Source organism: Manacus candei, unplaced genomic scaffold (assembly GCF_025592945.1).
Source record: "Manacus candei isolate 608988 ecotype Guabito, Panama unplaced genomic scaffold, ASM2559294v1 h1tg000008l, whole genome shotgun sequence".
In the NCBI taxonomy this organism is placed as follows: domain Eukaryota; kingdom Metazoa; phylum Chordata; class Aves; order Passeriformes; family Pipridae; genus Manacus; species Manacus candei.
In genome coordinates, this window is record NW_026138056.1 from 19,737,319 (window position 1) to 19,743,645 (window position 6,327).

The window sequence follows — 6,327 nt, forward strand, 5'->3', positions numbered from 1 at the left end:
GGACTTGAAGTAACATCATTGCTTGTCTTTTACCAAGATGAAGTTTTCCCAGCCCTCTCTTCAAAACAGAATAAGAATTTAAAAATTGAATTTGAAAAAAAACCCAAATACCAAACACTGTTATCCTTCCCTACTTTTTTTCTTGAACTTTCTTACATAACATGGTATACATATTCTTGATAGCAAATTGTGATGCTGTTTTATCTCACCAAGAGCTTTGAGGTCATGCTTTCAAATGTGGTTTGGTAGCATGAGTGTAGAAATTTACACTCATTTTTTTCACTCATCTACATTAAGAACAATACAATTTAAGACTTATAAAGAAAACTGAAAACGCAGAAGTATATTCATCTGATTTTGCTAAAAAAAAAAAACCCTAAAGAAACCCTTCAGTAACCTTGAAAAGTATCAGTGTAAATACATTAGAATTGTTAAAGAGCTTGGAATTTATTCCATTAATACACTTGCATGTATTTTTCTCGTGATCATGGCCATCTGATTTCACAGAGGTCAGAAATGAAAACTCATTCGTTGCCTGCAGTAGGTTTTAGACTAAGCAATTGTATGCAGATTTGCAGTAATGACTATCTAGGAAAATCCAGGCATGTGTACAGGAGTACTAGGAAGTATCCCTGCCAGCATGGCTTCACAAGGTTTCGCTCTTTTTATATAGAGTCCATGTGAAAGAAATAAAGACACAGGAGTTGTGTTGGAGACCACTGTTACTGTGAGCTGAACCAGGTTGCATCTGTGGTAAGAGAAGGAGTATTCCTACATCTCAGAAGTCATCTCAGAGGCACTGTGACTTGTTCTTAGCTTAATATGGCTGGGACCACAGCTTTTATAGGCAGTAAATCATCAAAGAGTACACTATTGCTGAGAACTTCCAGCCTTGGAAAGGAAATACTCCGGTAATAGAAAATTCACCAAAGCTTCCAACTAGTTCACCCCTATCGATCATTATTGTCTTTCCTCTTAAGGTGAAGTATATAAGCCATCCCATCAGATTTTGATGTGAAAACTAAATTGAAGATGTACTTGTCTACTGAATCAAATACTTACATATTTCCCTAAAATATGCTTTCTCTATCCTTATTTATTCCTATATTCTTCTCCAGTGCTTTTCTTGAACTGGTGGTGGTTTTCAGCAGCAGTTACCACAGTAATAAATACAGAAATACAGAAGTTCCAACAATGTACTTCATTGTTTAAACACTGGAAGGCTGCATTAATTCTTTTATTCTAGCTGAGTATCAGTCATCACCTGTAGGTTCATTTCAGGATACATCTGCAGCTCAAGTTCTCTGTTGTGTAAGTGTGTTTATGTTATTTCCTTCTGCCTTTATGCCTCCAATCTTGTTCTACTGATCAAGACATCATTTTGTACCTATCAAAATGCCTTACAAAGTTCTAGGGATATTCCATCAGTTTTACTTGTATCTATTAAGCTTACAAAATACCTGTTTTCTGGATGTTTGTGTTATTTGTTCTATTCTTTCAGTTTTTTATTATCAGACGAACATTCTGTTTATGTGATTCAGATCAGTGTCAGATTGACAAGCCTGGAACAGACTGTGTTGTTCAATTTACTTGTTTTAAATTTCAAAACAATTTAATCTTCCAAATTTCTAAAAACCATTTCAAGTCAACAAAAATTACTTAGAGATTTCTTCAGCATTTTTAAAGCTCCTAAACACAATTTTTTTGTATTTACTTTTTAGAAATATCTGACATTTATTGTTTTGGGTTAAAATAATGTTTGTTTAGCATTATCATCAGAGAAAGAGAGGAGTTACTGGTCTATATTGCATCAAATAACAACTAGAAATGTTCAGCAAATACTTCTACTTATTCTGGATCACTATTGACAATTCTACCATACTCCAAATAATCAGATAAAAGCGTAGTAGGAAACCTTCCCATCATCAGTTCTTGTTCTACTAGATAATAGAAGTCTCTATTATCAGGTTTCTCTTCAGAAGGCTTTTCTGGCACAGTAATTAAACCATTACTCAAGACTTTCAAGGTAATAAAGGGAACTCTTTAAAAGTTTGAGCACACAATCCCAGTATAGCAGCTTTTATTCTGCAATCAGGCAGCAGAAGCCATACTTGCTTCTCACATTCAGCAAAAACACTGAGGTGTCGTTTAGCCTAATCCTCCTTCAATTGCCTTCTGCACTAAGTGGAATTAGTTACTGTCGCTGATCTGATCTGCACTAACTGTTTTTGAACACCCCCAATCTCATTTAGGTCTCTTCCTCCACATTAATCCTTGACAGATATTTCAGCCAGAGGAAGACAGTCCTGTTGAAAGCTTGGGCTGAAGGTAATACAGCTATAGAAAAGCAAATGGCAAAATAGAGGAAGGAATGTGTACACGAGGAAAAATAGAAATACTTCAGAGAGTAGTTGGTGAGAAGAACCAGGTAAATTGCATGATTCCCCTTTGAGGAGGGTGAAAGAAAAATAGCAGCAGAGCATGTTGCCCTGAAGTAAGAGAAAGAATGAAAAAAATGCTAAAAGAAATAACAGGTGATGAGAAAAAGAACAATACCTGATATTTCATAAAACAACTTCCAGTCTCTCCAGTTCTGATGAAATAATTTTATATGAACATTGATTATTTTTGCATTTCATATAAAGCTGCTCAAGAAAACAGGACTTTGAGGGTAATTAATGTATAAATCCCAAATGACAGCACAGATCAACCTAAAGTATCAAAGAACATATGATTAAACTTGGCTCTCAACTTCCTGGCTTCAAATCTCCCTAAAGTGTGAACTTTGAAGTCCAAATTACACAGGATACCAGGCTTCTTGAATTTTTACTCCATACAAATGTTACTTAAGAAGTACCAAACCAAACCAAACCAAACCACCACCAACACCACCACAAACAACAAACAACAACAACAACAACAAAAAAAAAACAACAAAGAAAAAAGAAAGAAACCTTAACTTCAAAAGAATTTTTGGTAGAGTACCTCTGCACTTCTATTGCATCTTAACTGTATATCACATGAACATCACTGGGACCAGCACAAGCAATAGGTGAACACATCAGCTAAAGGCAAACTGCTTGGGGTAAGCTCATTTTAGCTCATGAAGACTGTCAAATAAATATGCAGGAATCACCTTTCTCGAACACCTTTTTTCCACAAAGAGAATACATGAAAGAATAAAAAAGAAAAGTAGTCCTGGATTTTTTATTGGTACAGACACATTTCAGACTTCCTTAAGTACTTCTAAATCAGTTAGGCATCGCGCAAAATGACTGCATCAATGAAAGGGATGTGCTACAGGTCTCTTACTTGGGTTGTGATGGTAGATGCAGGCATAGTTCAGGGGGTGGACATCAGGTTCATTATATGGATGGAAGTTTTTTTTTTGACAATACAATATAGCTCAGCTTGAGTGCCCAGACTCTCTCATCACACCAAGGTTCCTGCCTGCCTCCTTCTGCCCTCCCAAGCTCTGCACAAGTAAGAAGAAAAGGTCTCTTGATTACCATGCACTTCTAGTCCATAGAAACCAAACTGGAAAGCATCTGTAATGGAAGTAAGAGTATTTCAAAGGGCTTGTTCTAATGTAGCTTGATTTATGTTTGAACCTCAGCTCCAAAAATTGTCCCTGTGTGGGGTAAGGTGAAGATGCAGTGGGAGAACAATGAGCAAGACCGCTGGTCTCAGATGTCTGGACTAGGTTTTCATCCTTCCCTTTGTTAAGAGATACTAGTGGATAGTCATCATCATCGTGGCTAGGCTTTGCAAACGAAGATTGTGAAGGGCTCTACCCACGTTTGTTGCAAGCGCGTTGATAGTATTGCACATAAAGCAGGTGGTGCCTATTACTTTGGTAGTGGGGTACCTGCATGGATAGAGCAGACAAATGATGATGGACCGTGTGTTACATGTGCTGGAGCTATGGGTTAGGTGCCACGGTTGTGATCGGCAGCTCTGGGGACAGGAGATGGACCTAAAAGGCAGGTGAGGATGGACCCCTTCACCTTGGGTGCTATTGCAGGAATAGCATTGAGGAACCTACTGAGAGGGAGCGATTGTGCCAGACTGAAGAGAAACCCATAGGGCACCTTCCAGTCATAACCATAGTGCATGGCAATTTAATCTGCAGAAGTCTGCCCAAATTACGTTCCTCTTTGTCTGCAAGGTCTGAGCGATACCCAAGGTTTCTGCATCTTTATTGTTACAACGTTATGAGAAAGTCATGACTGCATGAAAAATTATTCAGCTTGCTTCTTTCAGGCTGAGGAAAAAATTAAATGTTCATCATTTGTCCTGTATAACATAATCTTGACTACAGAAGGTCTCTTCATTTCTATGCAATTGTAATGGGAAATTATACAGTTTCTACTATTCTTCTGCAGTTTGCACGTGCTCTTTTTAAACCTCAGGGACTGCCACTGGCCCGCTTCTCTGGCTCGTCCAGGTCCTACTGGTTGGCATCCCATCCTTCCAGTTTGTCAACAGCACCACTCAGCTTGGTGTCATAAAGAAGTTGTCAGAAGTGGGATTCGAACCCACGCCTCCAGGGGAGACTGCGACCTGAACGCAGCGCCTTAGACCGCTCGGCCATCCTGACCTGCCTGGATACATGGAAAATTCTGTTCCAAGGTTATATAGATCATTTGTAATGACTTATGAAAGCAAATTCAGGTATTAACCTCCAATGTGCCACAATTGTTTCTGCAAGTAGTAAGAGGATAGTATAAATACTGGTTTGGTTTTCCTTTTTGGTGTTGTTTTTTTTTTTTATACAATCGATGTATATGATAGTATTATTTGAAACTCCTTATAAGAACAGTTGAATCTCTCCTATTATTAAGATTAGTCTCGTAGATATTTGAAACCAACATTTGTAAGAACCGACATAAAAAATATATGTGACTCCAGGCACACATGTCAACATAGCAGCTTTTAAGACACTAGTAGATATTTTTTTCTTTATAATAGCATTGCTTGCCAGGCATATCAAAAAACCTAAAAATATTTTACCAATTGGTTTCTTGTGTATGACATGAATAGATGAAAAGTTAAATAAAATGCTAAGTACACATGATGTACTTTTTTCCTGGCTTCTCCAGGTTAAATTCTTCATTAGTTTGCTGTTTGGATGAGATTCTTGCTGTGAGTATGAAGAATAATGAAGAATTTGCGTTACTGTGTACTCATACTAAGTCTGACTTTCTGTATTTGTTTTTAAATAAGCAAGTGAAGTCACTGCTCAGGTTTATGAGGAACCAAACAGGTAAGTTAGTCCCACTGTTGCTGATACAACTGTAGTTGAGAGAATTTGACTGTCAGATGGTGTAAAAGCTACAATTTTTCTAATTTCCATCATCCCACTTTGCCATTCCTGGCACCACTTTCTTCCAATGTTGGCATAGCTTCCTTGCTCAACTTGCCTTGTGCAATGCAAATGAAATCAAATCATCCTTTGAGTCCAAGACAGGATTTTCATCTCTCCTGTTTTGCTCGTTGGTCCTCAGACAAGATGTAAAACGGGAGCCAGAAGAGACTCTTCCCCAAGCTCGTGTGGGGTTGTGAGAACTGATGGTCCCTTCCCATGTCACTTAGCAGTCACTGAATACAGACAAGATCCTGGAGCTGTCAAGGACCAAATGCAGAGCTGGGAAGGTGAGCAATAAATTATTCCCTGGTGTGTTTTGGGGACAGAAAAACTGTTCCTGGAGAGAAGAGGTGTGCTTTGGTGTCTGGAAACAACCCCAACAGCAAATTTGGTTATAAATACACTGCTAGGGACCTGGATGGAGGGTTAGTTCAGAAGCCAGTGTGCACAGCTGCAGGCTTCAATCCCAGGGCTGTCTCTTAGTTTAAGAATAAAAAAAAAAAGAAAAATCCAATTAGGTCTGTTTAAAAGAGTGCAAATTCACCAATATTTTCAATCAACTGATGTTATTATATATTTATCCATTTAAAGCATGGCTTTTCCCTGCCTATGGTAATCAATTTGTGTCTCAGAGAAAGCTGTGGCCTCAACTAAATGTTACATCCCAATTTCAAATGTTATTCCCAAGGAAAGACTTATGCAGATGCTTTCCTTTGGGTATAGAGCACTACTAGGGGACTGAAAATTTATGATTTGTCAGGTCTGATAAACAGGATGAAATAGGTACTTTTAATATAAGGATTAACTGTTAAATCATCACTGTATGACTGTACAGGGGCTCAAATGCCATTCCTAACAGAGATACTTTACTGAACTGGAGTCTATGACATATGTTTTAACTTTAAATAATGTTTAAGTGAAAAATGGCAGATGGGAGGGGTTTTTTTGACCTAAGACCT

The 6,327-nt window shown here is 38.0% G+C and overlaps 1 non-coding gene across 1 annotated transcript; it reads right to left on the reverse strand.

Moving 5' to 3' along the window:
- Positions 1–4,517: 4,517 nt before the first annotated feature.
- TRNAL-CAG (transfer RNA leucine (anticodon CAG)) lies at positions 4,518–4,600 on the reverse strand. The gene has a single exon. It is a non-coding gene; the product is annotated as a tRNA-Leu (tRNA).
- Positions 4,601–6,327: the final 1,727 nt, after the last annotated feature.